Below are 18500 nucleotides of genomic sequence, written 5' to 3'. Positions count from 1 at the left end.
CAAGAATAGAGACTCTTCTTACAGTCGGTGCTTTCAGCATTCCCTGTGAGACCAGTATTAGTTTCCGATACACCACAGCAAGTTCAATGTATTCCTAGAACTTTAACATTGACGTTGAAACACAGAAATCGAATCGGAATTAAATACAAAAGGCACAATGTCGCCTTAAGTACAAGAATAGAGACTCTTCTTACAGTCGGTGCTTTGAGCATTCCCTGTGAGACCAGTATTAGTTTCCGATACACCACTGCAGGTTCAATGTAATCCTAGGACCTTCACTTTGACGATGAAACACAGAAATCGCATCGGAATTAAAAACAAAAGGCACAATGTCGCCTTAAGTACAAGAATAGAGACTCTTCTTACAGTCGGTGCTTTGAGCATTCCCTGTGAGACCAGAATTAGTTTCCGATACACCACTCCAGGTTCAATGTATTCCCTGGACATTCACATTGACGATGAAACACAGAAATCGCATCGGAATGAAATATAAAAGGCAAACTGCCGCGTAAGTACAAGAATAGAGACTCTTCTTACGGTCGGTCCTTTCAGCATTCCCTGTTAGACCAGTATTAGTTTCCAATACACCTCAACAGGTTCAATGTATTCCTAGGACCTTCACATTGACGATGAAACACAGAAACGGCACAATGTCGCCTTAAGTACAAGTATAGAGACTCTTCTTACAGTCGGTGCTTTGAACATACCCTGTGAGACCAGTATTAGTTTCCGATACACCACTCCAGGTTCGATGTATTCCTTGGACATTCACATTGACGATGAAACACAGAAATCGCATCGGAATGAAATACAAAAGCAAACTGCCGTGTAAGTACAAGAATAGAGACTCTTCTTACAGTCGGTGCTTTCAGCATTCCCTGTGAGATAAGTATTAGTTTCCGACACACCTCAGCAGGTTCAATGTATTCCTAGGACCTTCACATTGACGATGAAACACAGAAATCGCATCGGAATTAAATACAAAAGGCACAATGTCGCCTTAAGTACAAGAATAGACACTCTTCTTACAGTCGGTGCTTTGAGCATTCCCTGTGAGACCAGATTTAGTTTCCGATACACCACTCCAGGTTCAATGTATTCCTTGGACCTTCACATTGACGATGAAACACAGAAATCGCATCGGAATGAAATACAAAAGGCAAACTGCCGCGTAAGTACAAGAATAGAGACTATTCTTACAGTCGGTGCTTTCAGCATTCCCTGTGTGACCAGTATTAGTTTCCGATACACCTCAGCAGGTTCAATGTATTCCTAGGACCTTCACATTGACGATGAAACACAGAAATCGCATCGGAATTAAATACAAAAGGCGCAATGCCGGGTAAGCACAAGAATAGAGACTCTTCTTACAGTCGGTGCTTTCAGGATTCCCTGTGAGACCAGTATTAGTTTCCGATACACCTCAGCAGGTTCAATGTATTCGTAGGACCTTCACATTGACGATGAAACACAGAAATCGCATCGGAATTAAATACAAAAGGCACAATGTCGCATTAAGTACAAGAATAGGGACTCATCTTGCAGTCGGTGCTTTGAGCATTCCCTGTGAGACCAGAATTAGTTTCCGATACACCACACCAGGTTCAATGTATTCCTTGGACCTTCACATTGACGATGAAATACAGAAATCGCATCGGAATGAAATACAAAAGGCAAACTGCCGCGTAAGTACAAGAATAGAGCCTCTTCTTACAGTCGGTGCTTTCAGCATTCGCTGTGAGACCAGTATTAGTTTCCAATACACCTCAACAGGTTTAATGTATTCCTAGGACCTTCACATTGACGATGAAACACAGAAATCGCATCTGAATTAAATACAAACGGCACAATGTCGCCTTAAGTACAAGAATAGAGACTCTTCTTACAGTCGGTGCTTTGAGCATTCCCTGTGAGACCAGTATTACTTTCCGATACACCACTCCAGGTTCGATGAATTCCTTGGACATTCACATTGACGATGAAACACAGAAATCGCATCGGAATGAAATACAAAAGGCAAACTGCCGTGTAAGTACAAGAATAGAGACTCTTCTTACAGTCGGTGCATTCAGCATTCCCTGTGAGACCAGTATTAGTTTCCGACACACCTCAGCAGGGTCAATGTATTCCTAGGACCTTCACATTGACGATGAAACACAGAAATCGCATCGGAATTAAATACAAAAGGCACAATGTCGCCTTAAGTACAAGAATAGACACTCTTCTTACAGTCGGTGCTTTGAGCATTCCCTGTGAGACCAGAATTAGTTTCCGATACACCACTCCAGGTTCAATGTATTCCTTGGACCTTCACATTGACGATGAAACACAGAAATCGCATCGGAATGAAATAAAAAAGGCAAACTGCCGCGTAAGTACAAGAATAGAGACTATTCTTACAGTCGGTGCTTTCAGCATTCCCTGTGAGACCAGTATTAATTTCCGATACACCTCAGCAGGTTCAATGTATTCCTTGGACCTTCACATTGACGATGAAACACAGAAATCGCATCGGAATTAAATACAAAAGGCGCAATGCCGCGTAAGTACAAGAATAGAGACTCTTCTTACAGTCGGTGCTTTCAGGATTCCCTGTGAGACCAGTATTAGTTTCCGATACACCTCAGCAGGTTCAATGTAATCGTAGGACCTTCACATTGACGATGAAACACAGAAATCGCATCGGAATTAAATACAAAAGGCACAATGTCGCATTAAGTACAAGAATAGAGACTCTTCTTGCAGTCGGTGCTTTGAGCATTCCCTGTGAGACCAGAATTAATTTCCGATACACCACTCCAGGTTCAATGTATTCCTTGGACCTTCACATTGGCGATGAAACACAGAAATCGCATCGGAATGAAATACAAAAGGCAAACTGCCGCGTAAGTACAAGAATAGACACCCTTCTTACAGTCGGTGCTTTCAGCATTCCCTGTGAGACCAGTATTAGTTTCCAATACACCTCAACAGGTTCAATGTATTCCTAGGACCTTCACATTGACGATGAAACACAGAAATCACATCTGAATGAAATACAAACGGCACAATGTCGCCTTAAGTACAAGAATAGAGACTCTTCTTACAGTCGGTGCTTTGAGCATTCCCTGTGAGACCAGTATTAGTTTCCGATACACCACTCCAGGTTCGATGTATTTCTTGGACATTCACATTGACGATGAAACACAGAAATCGCATCGGAATGAAATACAAAAGGCAAACTGCCGTTTAAGTACAAGAATAGAGACTCTTCTTACAGTCGGTGATTTCAGCGTTCCCTGTGAGACCAGTATTAGTTTCTGATACACATCAGCAGGTTCAATGTATTCCTAGGACCTTCACATTGACGATGAAACACAGAAATCGCATCGGAATTAAATACAAAAGGCAGAATGTCGCCTTAAGTACAAGAATAGACACTCTTCTTACAGTCGGTGCGTTGAGCATTCCCTGTGAGACCAGAATTAGTTTCCGATACACCACTCCAAGTTCAATGTATTCCTTGGACCTTCTTATTGACGATGAAACACAGAAATCGCATCGGAATGAAATACAAAAGGCAAACTCCGCGTAAGTACAAGAATAGAGACTATTCCTACAGTCGGTGCTTTCAGCATTCCCTGTGAGACCAGTATTAGTTTCCGATACACCTCAGCAGGTTCAATGTATTCCTAGGACCTTCACATTGACGATGAAACACAGAAATCGCATCGGAATTAAATACAAAAGGCGCAATGCCGCGTAAGTACAAGAATAGAGACTCTTCTTACAGTCGGTGCTTTCAGCATTCCCTGTGAGACCAGTATTAGTTTCCGATACACCACTCCAGGTTCAATGTATTCCTTGGACCTTCACATTGACGATGACACACAGAAATCGCATCGGAGTGAAATACAAATGGCAAACTGCCGCGTAAGTACAAGAATAGAGACTCTTCTAACAGTCGGTGCTTTCAGCATTCCCTGTGAGACCAGTATTAGCTTCCGATACACCTCAGCAGGTTCAATGTATTGCTAGGACCTTCTCATTGACGATGAAACACAGAAATCGCATCGGAATTAAATACAAAAGGCACAATGTCGCCTTAAGTACAAGAATAGAGACTCTTCTTACAGTCGGTGCTTTGAGCATTCCCCGTGAGAAGAGTATTAGTTTCCGATACACCACTGCAGGTTCAAAGTATTCCTTGGACCTTAACATTGACGATGAAACACAGAAATCGCATCGGAATGATATAAAAAAGGCAAACTGCCGCGTAAGTACAAGAATAGAGACTCATCTTACAGTCGCTGCTTTCAGCATTCCCTGTGAGACCAGTATTAGTTTCCGATACACCTCTGCAGGTTCAATGTATTCCTAGGACCTTGACATTGACGATGAATCTCAGAAATCGCATCGGAATTAAATACAAAAGGCACAATGTCGCCTTAAGTTCAAGAATAGGCACTCTTCTTACAGTCGGTGCTTTGAGCATTCCCTGTGAGATTAGAATTAGTTTCCGATACACCACTCCAGGTTCAATGTATTCCTTGGTCCTTCACATTGACGATGAAACACAGAAATCGCATCGGAATTAAATACAAAAGGCAAACTGCCGCGTAAGTACAAGATTAGAGACTCTTCTTACCGTCGGTGTTTCAGCATTCCCTGTGAGACCAGTATTAGTTTCCGATACACCTCAGCAGGTTCAATGTATTCCTAGGATCTTCACATTGACGATGAAACACAGAAATCCCATCGGAATTAAATACAAAAGGCACAATGTCGCCTTAAGTACAACAATAGTGACTCCTCTTACACTCGGTGCTTTGTGCATTCCCTGTGAGACCAGTTTTAGTTTCCCATACACCTCAGCAGGTTCAATGTATTCCTTGGACCTTCACATTGACGATGGAACACAGAAATCGCATCGGAATGAAATACAAAAGGCAAACTGCCGCGTAAGTACAATAATAGAGACTCTTCTTACAGTCGGTGCTTTCAGCATTCCCTGTGAGACCAATATTAGTTTCCGATACACCTCAGAAGGTTCAATGTATTCCTAGGACCTTCACATTGACGATGAAACACAGAAATCGCATCGTAATTAAATACAAAAGGCGCAATGCCGCCTTAAGTACAAGAATAGAGCCCCTTCTTACAGTCGGTGCTTTGAGCATTCACTGTGAGACCAGAATTAGTTTCCGATACACCACTCTAGGTTCAATGTATTCCTTGGACATTCTCATTCACGATGAAACACAGTAATCGCATCGGAATAAAATACAAAAGGCAAACAGCCGCGTAAGTACAAGAATAGAGACTCTTCTTACTGTCGGTGCTTTCAGCTTTCCTGTGAGACCAGTATTAGTTTCCGATACACCTCAGCACGTTCAATGTATTCCTAAGACTTTCACATTGGCGATGAGACACAGAAATCGCATCGTAATTATATACAATAGGCACAATGCCGTCTTAAGTACAAGAATAGAGACTCTTCTTACAGTCGGTGCTTTCAGCATTCCCTGTGAGACCAGTATTAGTTTCCGATACGCCACAGCAGGTTCAATGTATTTCTAGGACCTGCACATTGACGATGAAACACAGAAATCGCATCGGAATTAAATACAAAAGGCTCAATGTCGCCTTAAGTACAAGAATAGAGACTCATCTTACAGTCGGTGCTTTGAGCATTCCCTGTGAGACCAGTATTAGTTTCCGATACACCACTGCAGGTTCAATGTATTCCTTGGACCTTCACATTGACGATGAAACACAGATATCGCATCGGAATTAAATACAAAATGCACAATGCCGCATTACGTACAAGAATAGAGACTCTTCTTACAGTCGGTGCTTTGAGCATTCTCTGTGAGACCAGTATTAGTTTCCGATACACCTCTGCAGGTTCAATGTATTCCTTGGACTTTCACATTGACGTTGAAACACAGAAATCGCATCGGAATTAAATACAAACTGCACAATGTCGCCTTAAGTACAAGAATAGAGACTCTTCTTACAGTCGGTGCTTTGAGCTTTCCCTGTGAGACCAGTATTAGTTTCCGATACACCACTCCAGGTTCAATGTATTCCTTGGACCTTCACATTGACGATAAAACACAGAAATCGCATCGGAATGAAATACAAAAGGCAAACTGCCGCGTAAGTACAAGAATAGAGACTATTCTTACAGTCGGTGTTTTCAGCATTCCCTGTGAGACCAGTATTAGTTTCCGATACACCTCAGCAGGTTCAATGTATTCCTAGGACCTTCACATTGACGATGAAACACAGAAATCGCGTCGGAATTAAATACAAAATTCGCAACGCCGCGTAAGTACAAGAATAGAGACTCTTCTTACAGTCGGTGCTTTGAGCATTCCCTGTGAGACCAGTATTAGTTTCCGATACACCTCAGCAGGTTCAATGTATTCGTAGGACCTTCACATTGACGATGAAACACAGAAATCGCATCGGAATTAAATACAAAAGGCACAATGTCGCATTAAGTACAAGAATAGAGACTCTTCTTGCAGTCGGTGCTTTGAGCATTCCCTGTGAGACCAGAATTAGTTTCCGATACACCACTCCAGGTTCAATGTATTCCTTGGACCTTCACATTGACGATGAAACACAGAAATCGCATCGGAATGAAATACAAAAGGCAAACTGCCGCGTAAGTACAAGAATAGGGACTCTTCTTACAGTCGGTGCTTTCAGCAATCCCTGTGAGACCAGTATTAGCTTCCGATACACCTCAGCAGGTTCAATGTATTCCTAGGACCTTCACATTGACGATGAAACACAGAAATCGCATCGGAATTAAATACAAAAGGCACAATGCCGTCTTAAGTACAAGAATAGAGACTCTTCTTACAGTCGGTGCTTTGAGCATTCCCTGTGAGACCAGTATTCCTTTCCGATACACCACTGCAGGTTCAATGTATTCCTTGGACCTTCACATTGACGATGAAAGACAGAAATCGCATCGGAATTAATTACAAAAGGTACAATGCCGTCATAAGTGCAAGAATAGAGACTCTTCTTACAGTCGGTGCTTTGAGCATTCCCTGTGAGACCAGTATTAGTTTCCGATACACCACTGCAGGTTCAATGTATTCCTTGGTCCTTCACATTGACGATGAAACACAGAAATCACATCGGAATTAAATACAAAAGGCACAATGTCGCCTTAAGTACAAGAATAGAGGCTCTTCTTACAGTCGGTGCTTTGAGCATTCCCTGTGAGACCAGTATTAGTTTCCGATACACCACTCCAGGTTTAATCTATTCCTTGGACATTCACATTGACGATGAAACACAGAAATCGCGTCGGAATGAAATACAAGAGGCAAACTGCCGCGTAAGTACAAGAATAGAGACTCTTCTTACAGTCGGTGCTTTCAGCATTCCCTGTGAGACCAGTATTAGATTCCGATACACCTCAGCAGGTTCAATGTATTCCTAGGACCTTCACATTGACGATGAAACATAGAAATCGCATCGGAATTAAATACAAAGGGCACAATGTCGCCTTAAGTACTAGAATAGAGACTCTTCTTACAGTCGGTGCTTTGAGCATTCCTGTGAGACCAGTATTAGTTTCCGATACCCCACTCCATGTTCAATGTACTCCTTGGACATTCACATTGACGATGAAACACAGAAATCGCATCGGAATGAAATACAAAAGGCAAACTGCCGCGTAAGTACAAGAATAGAGACTCTTCTTACAGTCGGTGCTTCCAGCTTTCCCTGTGAGACCTGTATTAGTTTCCGATACACCTCAGCAGGTTCAATGTATTCCTAGGACCTTCACATTGACGATGAAACACAGATATCGCATCGGAATGAAATACAAAAGGTGCAATGCCGCCTTAAGTACAAGAATAGAGACTCTTCTTACAGTCGATGCTTTGAGCATTCCCTGTGAGACCAGTATTAGTTTCCGATACACCACTGCAGGTTCAATGTATTCCTTGCACCTTCACATTGACGATGAAACACAGAAATCGCATCGGAATTAAATACAAAAGGCGCAATGCCGCCTTAAGTACAAAAATAGAGACTCTTCCTACAGTCGGTGCTTTGAGCATTCCCTGTGAGACCAGTATTAGTTTCCGATACACCACTGCAGGTTCAATGTATTCCTTGGACCTTCACATTGACGATGAAACACAGAAATCACATCGGAATTAAATACAAAAGGGACAATGTCGCCTTAAGTACAAGAATAGAGGCTCTTCTTACAGTCGGTGCTTTGAGCATTCCCTGTGAGACCAGTATTAGTTTGCGATACACCACTCCAGGTTTAATGTATTCCTTGGACATTCACATTGACGATGAAACACAGAAATCGCGTCGGAATGAAATACAAGAGGCAAACTGCCGCGTAAGTACCAGAATAGAGACTCTTCTTACAGTCGGTGCTTTCAGCGTTCCCTTTGAGTCCAGTATTAGTTTCCGATACACCTCAGCAGGTTCAATGTATTCCTAGGACCTTCACATTGACGATGAAACACAGATATCGCATCGGAATTAAATACAAAAGGCACAATGCCGTCTTAAGTACAAGAATAGAGACTCTTTTTACAGTCGGTGCTTTCAGCATTCCCTGTGGGACCAGTATTATTTTCCGATACACCACTGCAGGTTCAATGTATTCCTTGGACCTTCACATTGACGATGAAAGACAGAAATCGCATCGGAATTAAATACAAAAGGCACAATGCCGCATTAAGTACAAGAATAGAGACTCTTCTTACAGTCGGTGCTTTCAGCATTCCCTGTGAGACCAGTATTATTTTCCGATACACCTCAGCAGGTTCAATGTATTCCTAGGACCTTTACATTGACGATGAAACACAGAAATCGCATGGGAATTAAGTACAAAAGGCACAATGTCGCCTTAAGTACAAGAATAGAGACTCTTCTTACAGTCGGCTTTTTGAGCATTCCCTGGGAGACCAGTATTAGTTTCCGATACACCACTGCAGGCTCAAAGTATTCCTTGGACCTTAACATTGACGATGAAACGCAGAAATCGCATCGGGATGAAATAAAAAAGGCAAACTGCCGCGTAAGTACAAGAATAGAGACTCTTCTTACAGTCGGTGCTTTCAGCAATCCCTGTGAGACCAGTATTAGTTTCCGATACACCTCTGCAGGTTCAATGTATTCCTAGGACCTTGACATTGACGATGAATCACAGAAATCGCATCGGAATTAAGTACAAAAAGCGCAATGCCGCCTTAAGTACAAGAATAGAGACTCTTTTACAGTCGGTGCTTTGAGCATTATCCGTGAGAACAGTATTAGTTTCCGATACACCACTGCAGGTTCAAAGTATTCCTTGGACCTTAACATTGACGATGAAACACAGAAATCGCATCGGAATGATATAAAAAAGGCAAACTGCCGCGTAAGTACAAGAATAGAGACTCATCTTACAGTCGGTGCTTTCAGCGTTCCCTGTGAGACCAGTATTAGTTTCCGATACACCTCTGCAGGTTCAATGTATTCCTAGGACCTTGACATTGACGATGAATCTCAGAAATCGCATCGGAATTAAATACAAAAGGCACAATGTCGCCTTAAGTACAAGAATAGGCACTCTTCTTACAGTCGGTGCTTTGAGCATTCCCTGTGAGATTAGAATTAGTTTCCGATACACCACTCCAGGTTCAATGTATTCCTTGGTCCTTCACATTGACGATGAAACACAGAAATCGCATCGGAATTAAATACAAAAGGCAAACTGCCGCGTAAGTACAAGATTAGAGACTCTTCTTACCGTCGGTGCTTTCAGCATTCCCTGTGAGACCAGTATAAGTTTCCGATACACCTCAGCAGGTTCAATGTATTCCTAGGATCTTCACATTGACGATGAAACACAGAAATCCCATCGGAATTAAATACAAAAGGCACAATGTCGCCTTAAGTACAACAATAGTGACTCCTCTTACACTCGGTGCTTTGTGCATTCCCTGTGAGACCAGTATTAGTTTCCAATACACCTCAACAGGTTCAATGTATTCCTAGGACCTTCACATTGACGATGAAACACAGAAATCACATCTGAATGAAATACAAACGGCACAATGTCGCCTTAAGTACAAGAATAGAGACTCTTTTTACAGTCGGTGCTTTGAGCATTCCCTGTGAGACCAGTATTAGTTTCCGATACACCACTCCAGGTTCGATGTATTTCTTGGACATTCACATTGACGATGAAACACAGAAATCGCATCGGAATGAAATACAAAAGGCAAACTGCCGTTTAAGTACAAGAATAGAGACTCTTCTTACAGTCGGTGATTTCAGCGTTCCCTGTGAGACCAGTATTAGTTTCTGATACACATCAGCAGGTTCAATGTATTCCTAGGACCTTCACATTGACGATGAAACACAGAAATCGCATCGGAATTAAATACAAAAGGCAGAATGTCGCCTTAAGTACAAGAATAGACACTCTTCTTACAGTCGGTGCTTTGAGCATTCCCTGTGAGACCAGAATTAGTTTCCGATACACCACTCCAAGTTCAATGTATTCCTTGGACCTTCTTATTGACGATGAAACACAGAAATCGCATCGGAATGAAATACAAAAGGCAAACTGCCGCGTAAGTACAAGAATAGAGACTATTCTTACAGTCGGTGCTTTCAGCATTCCCTGTGAGACCAGTATTAGTTTCCGATACACCTCAGCAGGTTCAATGTATTCCTAGGACCTTCACATTGACGATGAAACACAGAAATCGCATCGGAATTAAATACAAAAGGCGCAATGCCGCGTAAGTACAAGAATAGAGACTCTTCTTACAGTCGGTGCTTTCAGCATTCCCTGTGAGACCAGTATTAGTTTCCGATACACCACTCCTGGTTCAATGTATTCCTTGGACCTTCACATTGACGATGACACACAGAAATCGCATCGGAGTGAAATACAAATGGCAAACTGCCGCGTAAGTACAAGAATAGAGACTCTTCTAACAGTCGGTGCTTTCAGCATTCCCTGTGAGACCAGTATTAGCTTCCGATACACCTCAGCAGGTTCAATGTATTGCTAGGACCTTCTCATTGACGATGAAACACAGAAATCGCATCGGAATTAAATACAAAAGGCACAATGTCGCCTTAAGTACAAGAATAGAGACTCTTCTTACAGTCGGTGCTTTGAGCATTATCCGTGAGAACAGTATTAGTTTCCGATACACCACTGCAGGTTCAAAGTATTCCTTGGACCTTAACATTGACGATGAAACACAGAAATCGCATCGGAATGATATAAAAAAGGCAAACTGCCGCGTAAGTACAAGAATAGAGACTCATCTTACAGTCGGTGCTTTCAGCGTTCCCTGTGAGACCAGTATTAGTTTCCGATATACCTCTGCAGGTTCAATGTATTCCTAGGACCTTGACATTGACGATGAATCTCAGAAATCGCATCGGAATTAAATACAAAAGGCACAATGTCGCCTTAAGTACAAGAATAGGCACTCTTCTTACAGTCGGTGCTTTGAGCATTCCCTGTGAGATTAGAATTAGTTTCCGATACACCACTCCAGGTTCAATGTATTCCTTGGTCCTTCACATTGACGATGAAACACAGAAATCGCATCGGAATTAAATACAAAAGGCAAACTGCCGCGTAAGTACAAGATTAGAGACTCTTCTTACCGTCGGTGCTTTCAGCATTCCCTGTGAGACCAGTATTAGTTTCCGATACACCTCAGCAGGTTCAATGTATTCCTAGGATCTTCACATTGACGATGAAACACAGAAATCCCATCGGAATTAAATACAAAAGGCACAATGTCGCCTTAAGTACAACAATAGTGACTCCTCTTACACTCGGTGCTTTGTGCATTCCCTGTGAGACCAGTATTAGTTTCCAATACACCTCAACAGGTTCAATGTATTCCTAGGACCTTCACATTGACGATGAAACACAGAAATCACATCTGAATGAAATACAAACGGCACAATGTCGCCTTAAGTACAAGAATAGAGACTCTTCTTACAGTCGGTGCTTTGAGCATTCCCTGTGAGACCAGTATTAGTTTCCGATAGACCACTCCAGGTTCGATGTATTTCTTGGACATTCACATTGACGATGAAACACAGAAATCGCATCGGAATGAAATACAAAAGGCAAACTGCCGTTTAAGTACAAGAATAGAGACTCTTCTTACAGTCGGTGATTTCAGCGTTCCCTGTGAGTCCAGTATTAGTTTCTGATACACATCAGCAGGTTCAATGTATTCCTAGGACCTTCACATTGACGATGAAACACAGAAATCGCATCGGAATTAAATACAAAAGGCAGAATGTCGCCTTAAGTACAAGAATAGACACTCTTCTTACAGTGGGTGCTTTGAGCATTCCCTGTGAGACCAGAATTAGTTTCCGATACACCACTCCAAGTTCAATGTATTCCTTGGACCTTCTTATTGACGATGAAACACAGAAATCGCATCGGAATGAAATACAAAAGGCAAACTGCCGCGTAAGTACAAGAATAGAGACTATTCTTACAGTCGGTGCTTTCAGCATTCCCTGTGAGACCAGTATTAGTTTCCGATACACCTCAGCAGGTTCAATGTATTCCTAGGACCTTCACATTGACGATGAAACACAGAAATCGCATCGGAATTAAATACAAAAGGCGCAATGCCGCGTAAGTACAAGAATAGAGACTCTTCTTACAGTCGGTGCTTTCAGCATTCCCTGTGAGACCAGTATTAGTTTCCGATACACCACTCCAGGTTCAATGTATTCCTTGGACCTTCACATTGACGATGGAACACAGAAATCGCATCGGAATGAAATACAAAAGGCAAACTGCCGCGTAAGTACAATAATAGAGACTCTTCTTACAGTCGGTGCTTTCAGCATTCCCTGTGAGACCAATATTAGTTTCCGATACACCTCAGAAGGTTCAATGTATTCCTAGGACCTTCACATTGACGATGAAACACAGAAATCGCATCGTAATTAAATACAAAAGGCGCAATGCCGCCTTAAGTACAAGAATAGAGCCCCTTCTTACAGTCGGTGCTTTGAGCATTCACTGTGAGACCAGAATTAGTTTCCGATACACCACTCTAGGTTCAATGTATTCCTTGGACATTCTCATTCACGATGAAACACAGTAATCGCATCGGAATAAAATACAAAAGGCAAACAGCCGCGTAAGTACAAGAATAGAGACTCAACTTACTGTCGGTGCTTTCAGCTTTCCTGTGAGACCAGTATTAGTTTCCGATACACCTCAGCAGGTTCAATGTATTCCTAAGACTTTCACATTGGCGATGAGACACAGAAATCGCATCGTAATTATATACAAAAGGCACAATGCCGTCTTAAGTACAAGAATAGAGACTCTTCTTACAGTCGGTGCTTTCAGCATTCCCTGTGAGACCAGTATTAGTTTCCGATACGCCACAGCAGGTTCAATGTATTTCTAGGACCTGCACATTGACGATGAAACACAGAAATCGCATCGGAATTAAATACAAAAGGCTCAATGTCGCCTTAAGTACAAGAAAAGAGACTCATCTTACGGTCGGTGCTTTGAGCATTCCCTGTGAGACCAGTATTAGTTTCCGATACACCACTGCAGGTTCAATGTATTCCTTGGACCTTCACATTGACGATGAAACACAGATATCGCATCGGAATTAAATACAAAATGCACAATGCCGCATTAAGTACAAGAATAGAGACTCTTCTTACAGTCGGTGCTTTGAGCATTCTCTGTGAGACCAGTATTAGTTTCCGATACACCTCTGCAGGTTCAATGTATTCCTTGGACTTTCACATTGACGTTGAAACACAGAAATCGCATCGGAATTAAATACAAAAGGCGCAATGCCGCCTTAAGTACAAGAATAGAGACTCTTCTTACAGTCGGTGTTTTGGGCATTCACTGTGAGTCCAGTATTAGTTTCTAATACACCACTGCAGGTTCAATGTATTCCTTGGACCTTCACATTGACGATGAAAAACAGAAATCACATCGGAATTAATTACAAAGGGCACAATGCCGTCATAAGTACAAGAATAGAGACTCTTCTTACAGTCGGTGCTTTGAGCATTACCTGTGAGACCAGTATTAGTTTCCGATACACCACTGCATGTTCAATGTATTCCATGGACCTTCACATTGACGATGAAACACAGAAATCGCATCGGAATTAAATACAAACTGCACAATGTCGCCTTAAGTACAAGAATAGAGACTCTTCTTACAGTCGGTGCTTTGAGCTTTCCCTGTGAGACCAGTATTAGTTTCCGATACACCACTCCAGGTTCAATGTATTCCTTGGACCTTCACATTGACGATAAAACACAGAAATCGCATCGGAATGAAATACAAAAGGCAAACTGCCGCGTAAGTACAAGAATAGAGACTATTCTTACAGTCGGTGTTTTCAGCATTCCCTGTGAGACCAGTATTAGTTTCCGATACACCTCAGCAGGTTCAATGTATTCCTAGGACCTTCACATTGACGATGAAACACAGAAATCGCGTCGGAATTAAATACAAAATTCGCAACGCCGCGTAAGTACAAGAATAGAGACTCTTCTTACAGTCGGTGCTTTCAGCATTCCCTGTGAGACCAGTATTAGTTTCCGATACACCTCAGCAGGTTCAATGTATTCGTAGGACCTTCACATTGACGATGAAACACAGAAATCGCATCGGAATTAAATACAAAAGGCACAATGTCGCATTAAGTACAAGAATAGAGACTCTTCTTGCAGTCGGTGCTTTGAGCATTCCCTGTGAGACCAGAATTAGTTTCCGATACACCACTCCAGGTTCAATGTATTCCTTGGACCTTCACATTGACGATGAAACACAGAAATCGCATCGGAATGAAATACAAAAGGCAAACAGCCGCGTAAGTACAAGAATGGGGACTCTTCTTACAGTCGGTGCTTTCAGCAATCCCTGTGAGACCAGTATTAGCTTCCGATACACCTCAGCAGGTTCAATGTATTCCTAGGACCTTCACATTGACGATGAAACACAGAAATCGCATCGGAATTAAATACAAAAGGCACAATGAAGTCTTAAGTACAAGAATAGAGACTCTTCTTACAGTCGGTGCTTTGAGCATTCCCTGTGAGACCAGTATTCCTTTCCGATACACCACTGCAGGTTCAATGTATTCCTTGGACCTTCACATTGACGATGAAAGACAGAAATCGCATCGGAATTAATTACAAAAGGTACAATGCCGTCATAAGTGCAAGAATAGAGACTCTTCTTACAGTCGGTGCTTTGAGCATTCCCTGTGAGACCAGTATTAGTTTCCGATACACCACTGCAGGTTCAATGTATTCCTTGGTCCTTCACATTGACGATGAAACACAGAAATCACATCGGAATTAAATACAAAAGGCACAATGTCGCCTTAAGTACAAGAATAGAGGCTCTTCTTACAGTCGGTGCTTTGAGCATTCCCTGTGAGACCAGTATTAGTTTCCGATACACCACTCCAGGTTTAATCTATTCCTTGGACATTCACATTGACGATGAAACACAGAAATCGCGTCGGAATGAAATACAAGAGGCAAACTGCCGCGTAAGTACAAGAATAGAGACTCTTCTTACAGTCGGTGCTTTCAGCATTCCCTGTGAGACCAGTATTAGATTCCGATACACCTCAGCAGGTTCAATGTATTCCTAGGACCTTCACATTGACGATGAAACACAGATATCGCATCGGAATGAAATACAAAAGGTGCAATGCCGCCTTAAGTACAAGAATAGAGACTCTTCTTACAGTCGGTGCTTTGAGCATTCCCTGTGAGACCAGTATTAGTTTCCGATACACCACTGCAGGTTCAATGTATTCCTTGCACCTTCACATTGACGATGAAACACAGAAATCGCATCGGAATTAAATACAAAAGGCGCAATGCCGCCTTAAGTACAAAAATAGAGACTCTTCCTACAGTCGGTGCTTTGAGCATTCCCTGTGAGACCAGTATTAGTTTCCGATACACCACTGCAGGTTCAATGTATTCCTTGGACCTTCACATTGACGATGAAACACAGAAATCACATCGGAATTAAATACAAAAGGGACAATGTCGCCTTAAGTACAAGAATAGAGGCTCTTCTTACAGTCGGTGCTTTGAGCATTCCCTGTGAGACCAGTATTAGTTTGCGATACACCACTCCAGGTTTAATGTATTCCTTGGACATTCACATTGACGATGAAACACAGAAATCGCGTCGGAATGAAATACAAGAGGCAAACTGCCGCGTAAGTACAAGAATAGAGACTCTTCTTACAGTCGGTGCTTTCAGCGTTCCCTTTGAGTCCAGTATAAGTTTCCGATACACCTCAGCAGGTTCAATGTATTCCTAGGACCTTCACATTGACGATGAAACACAGAAATCGCATCGGAATTAAATACAAAAGGCACAATGCCGTCTTAAGTACAAGAATAGAGACTCTTTTTACAGTCGGTGCTTTCAGCATTCCCTGTGGGACCAGTATTATTTTCCGATACACCACTGCAGGTTCAATATATTCCTTGGACCTTCACATTGACGATGAAAGACAGACATCGCATCGGAATTAAATACAAAAGGCACAATGCCGCATTAAGTACAAGAATAGAGACTCTTCTTACAGTCGGTGCTTTCAGCATTCCCTGTGAGACCAGTATTAGTTTCCGATACACCTCTGCAGGTTCAATGTATTCCTAGGACCTTGACATTGACGATGAAACACAGAAATCGCATGGGAATTAAGTACAAAAGGCACAATGTCGCCTTAAGTACAAGAATAGAGACTCTTCTTACAGTCGGCTTTTTGAGCATTCCCTGGGAGACCAGTATTAGTTTCCGATACACCACTGCAGGCTCAAAGTATTCCTTGGACCTTAACATTGACGATGAAACGCAGAAATCGCATCGGGATGAAATAAAAAAGGCAAACTGCCGCGTAAGTACAAGAATAGAGACTCTTCTTACAGTCGGTGCTTTCAGCATTCCCTGTGAGACCAGTATTAGTTTCCGATACACCTCTGCAGGTTCAATGTATTCCTAGGACCTTGACATTGACGATGAATCACAGAAATCGCATCGGAATTAAGTACAAAAAGCGCAATGCCGCCTTAAGTACAAGAATAGAGACTCTTTTACAGTCGGTGCTTTGAGCATTCCCTGTGAGACCAGAATTAGTTTCCGATACTCCACTACAGGTTCAATGTATTCCTTGGACATTAACATTGACGATGAAACACAGAAATCTCGTCGGAATGAAATACAAAAGGCAAACTGCCGCGTAAGTACAAGAATAGAGACTCTTCTTACAATAGGTGCTTTCAGCATTTCCTGTGAGACCAGTATTAGTTTCCGATACACCTCAGCAGGTTCAATGTATTCCTAGGACCCTCACATTGACGATGAAACACAGATATCGCATCGGAATTAAATACAAAAGGCACAATGCCGTCTTAAGTACAAGAATAGAGACTCTTCTTACAGTCGGTGCTTTCAGCATTCCCTGTGAGACCAGTATTAGTTTCCGATACACCACTGCCGGTTCAATGTATTCCTTGGACCTTCACATTGACGATGAAACACAGAAATCGCATCGGAATTAAATACAAAAGGCACAATGCCGCATTAAGTACAAGAATAGAGACTCTTCTTACAGTCGGTGCTTTGAGCATTCCCTGTGAGACCGGAATTAGTTTCCGATACACCACTCCAGGTTCAATGTATTCCTTGGACCTTCACATTGACGATGAAACACAGAAATCGCAACGGAATTAAATACAAGAGGCAAACTGCCGCGTAAGTACAAGAATAGAGACTCTTCTTAGGGTCGGTGCTTTCAGCATTCCCTGTGAGACCAGTATTAGTTTCCGATACACCTCAGCAGGTTCAATGTATTCCTAGGACCTTCACGTTGACGATGAAACACAGAAATCGCATCTGAATTAAATACAAAAGGCAAAATGTCGCCTTAAGTACAAGAATAGAGACTCTTCTTACAGTCGGTGCTTTGAGCATTCCCTGTGAGACCAGAATTAGTTTCTGATACACCACTCCAGGTTAAATGTATTCCTTGGACCTTCACAATGACGATGAAACACAGAAATCGCATCGGCATGAAATACAAAAGGCAAACTGCCGCGTAAGTACAAGAATAGAGACTCTTCTTACAGTCGGTGCTTTGAGCATTCCCTGTGAGACCAGTATTAGTTTCCGATACACCACTGCATGTTCAATGTATTCCATGGACCATCACATTGTCGATGAAACACAGAAATCGCATCGGAATTAAATACAAAAGGTGCAATGCCGCGTTAAGTACAAGAATAGAGACTGTTCTTACAGTCGGTGTTTTGAGCATTCCCTTTGAGACCAGTATTAGTTTCTGATACACCACTGCAAGTTCAATGTATTCCTTGGACCTTCACATTGACGATGAAACACAAAATCGCATCGGAATTAAATACAAAAGGCACAATGTCGCCTTAAGTAC

Source organism: Schistocerca serialis, chromosome 8 (genome assembly GCF_023864345.2).
Source record: "Schistocerca serialis cubense isolate TAMUIC-IGC-003099 chromosome 8, iqSchSeri2.2, whole genome shotgun sequence".
NCBI classification, from domain to species: Eukaryota; Metazoa; Arthropoda; class Insecta; order Orthoptera; family Acrididae; genus Schistocerca; species Schistocerca serialis.
The sequence above is the reverse complement of the archived record's forward strand: the minus strand, read 5'-3'. Positions refer to the sequence as shown.